Raw genomic sequence first — 2,910 nt, forward strand, 5'->3', positions numbered from 1 at the left:
AAGGTTTATTATTGTTAAACCTGTTTCTTCCACCATTATTAAAGCCTTGTTGAGGCTTTTGATCCTTCCATGAGAAATTGGGGTGATTTCTCCATGATGAGTTATAGGTGTTTCCATAAGGTTCACCTAAATAATTTACCTCTGCTATTGCAGGGTTTTCAGGATCATAAGCTTCTTCTTCAGAAGATGCCTCTTGAGTACTGTTGGATGCAGCTTGCATTCCATGCAGACTCTGAGAGATCATATTGGCTTGCTGAGATAATATTTTATTCTGAGCCAATATGGCATTCAGAGTATCAACTTCAAGAACTCCCTTCTTCATAGGCGTCCCATTGTTCACAGGATTCCTTTCAGAAGTGTACATGAACTGGTTATTTGCACCCATGTCAATGAGTTCTTGAGCTTCTGCAGGCGTTTTCTTTAGGTGAATGGATCCACCTGCAGAAGTGTCCAGTGACATCTTTGATAGCTCAGATAAACCATCATAGAATATATCCAGGATGGTCCATTCTGAAAGCATGTCAAAAGGACACTTTTTGGTCAACTGTTTGTATCTTTCCCAAGCTTCATAGAGGGATTCACCTTCTTTCTGTCTGAAGGTTTGAACATCAGCTCTAAGCTTGCTCAGCTTTTGAGGAGGAAAGTACTTGGCTAAGAAAGCCGTGACCAGCTTATCCCAAGAGTTCAGGCTGTCTTTGGGTTGAGAATCCAACCATAATCTAGCTCTGTCTCTTACAGCAAATGGGAAAAGCATGAGCCTGTAGACTTCAGGATCTACTCCATTAGTCTTAACAGTATCACATATCTGCAAGAATTCAGTTAAGAACTGAAAAGGATCTTCAGATGGAAGTCCATGAAACTTGCAGTTCTGCTGCATCAAAGAAACTAACTGAGGTTTCAGCTCAAAGTTGTTTGCTCCAATGGCAGGAATGGATATGCTTCTTCCATGTAAATTGGAATTAGGTGCAGTAAAGTCACCAAGCATCTTCCTTACATTATTATTATTTTCGGCTGCCATCTCCTCTTCCTGTTCGAAAATTTCTGAAAGGTTATCTCTGGATTGTTGTATTTTAGCTTCTCTTAGTTTCCTTTTCAGAGTCCTTTCAGGTTCTGGATCTGCTTCCACAAGAATGTTCTTATCCTTGCTCCTGCTCATATGACAAAGAAGAGGGCACAGAAAAATAATAATAATAATAGAGATCCTTTATAGCACAGTATAGGGATCCCTGTGTGAGTGGAAGAAAAGAGGGAGATAAAGAATGTAATGTAATGGAAGAAACACAACTGTGAGGAGGGTAGAGATGTGAGATGAGATGTTAGTAGATGAATAAATAAATAGAATAAGATGGGAGAGGGAGAATTTTCGAAAATAATTTTTGAAAAAGGGTTAGTGATTTTCAAAAATGGTTTTTGAAAAATGTTAGTATTTTTCGAAAATTTTTAAAATCAAAAATAAAAATAAGAATAATTAGTTAATTAAAAAGATATTTTTGAAAAAGAGGGAAGATATTTTCGAAAATTAGAGAGAGAGAGTTAGTTAGGTAGTTTTGAAAAAGTTAAGAAACAAACAAAAAGTTAGTTAGTTAGTTGAAACAAATTTTGAAAAGATAAGAAGTTAGGAGGTTAGAAAAGATATTTTGAAACCAACTTTTTGAAAAAGGTAAGATAAGAAGATATTTTAGAAATTAGTTTTGAAAAAGATTTGATTTTTAAAATCTCAATTAATGACTTCATTCATAAGAAATCACAAGATATGATTCTAGAACTTAAAGTTTGAATCTTTCTTAACAAGCAAGTAACAAACTTCAAATTTTTGAATCAAAACATTAATTGATTATGTTATTTTCGAAAATTTGATATAAAAATAAGAAAAATATTTTTGAAAAATATTTTTGGAATTTTCGAAAATAACTAAGAATTTTGAAAAAGATTTGATTTTTGAAAAAGATAAGATTTTCAAATTGAAAATTTGATTTGACTCATAAGAAACAACTTGATTTTAAAAATTTTTTTGAAAAAGTCAACTCAAATTTTCGAATTTGATGAGAGAGAAGAAGGGAGAGATATTTTTTTTTATTTTTAAATTTTTATTGAAGAGAGAGAAAAATAAGAAAAATGATGCAATGCATGAAAGTTATGGATCAAAACAATGAATGCATGAAAGAATGCTATGAATGTCAAGATGAACACCAAGAACACTTTGAATGTAAAGATGAACATCATAGACACAATTTTGAAAAATTTTTAATGCAAAGAAAACATGCAAGACACCAAACTTAGAATTCTTTAATGCTTACGCACTAAGAATTCAAGAATGCATATGAAAAACACCATACAACACAAAACAAAAAATCATCAAGATCAAACAAGAAGACTTAACAAGAACAACTTGAAGATCATGAAGAACACTATGAATGCATGAGAATTTTCGAAAAATGCAAGATGCACATGCAATTGACACCAAACTTATAACATGACTCAAGACTCAAACAAGAAACATGAAAATATTTTTTTTTTTTGATTTTTATGATTTTATGAATTTTTTTTTTGGATTTTTCGAAAATTAATTGAAAAAGGAAAATAAGGATTCCAAAATTTTTAATATGAATTCCAGGAATCATGCATTCTTAGTCTAAAGTTTCAGTCCAGGAATTAGACATGGCTCACTAGCCAGCCAAGCTTTCAAAGAAAGCTCCGGTCCAAAACACTAGACATGGCCAATGGCCAGCCAAGCTTCAGCATGTAATTCAGACATGACATGCCTGACATACCCTACAGTCGTATAACAGCTGATGGTTGAAAGCCTCAGTCCAAATAAATTTAGATATGGCTTTACAGCCAGCCAGGCTTCACATGCTTCATGAAACACTAAAATTCATTCTTAAAAATTTTGAATCTAAAATTTTTTTT

At 32.7% G+C, this 2,910-nt stretch overlaps 1 non-coding gene across 1 annotated transcript; it reads left to right on the plus strand.

The window, feature by feature from the left end:
• The first annotated feature begins 514 nt into the window (after nt 1-514).
• Nucleotides 515-622, plus strand: LOC148567088 (small nucleolar RNA R71). Its single transcript, XR_015881578.1, has one exon. It is a non-coding gene; the product is annotated as a small nucleolar RNA R71 (small nucleolar RNA).
• The last annotated feature ends 2,288 nt before the right edge of the window (nt 623-2,910 follow it).

Source organism: Arachis ipaensis, chromosome B4 (assembly GCF_059453495.1).
Source record: "Arachis ipaensis isolate K30076 ecotype BB chromosome B4, ASM5945349v1, whole genome shotgun sequence".
NCBI lineage: Eukaryota > Viridiplantae > Streptophyta > Magnoliopsida > Fabales > Fabaceae > Arachis > Arachis ipaensis.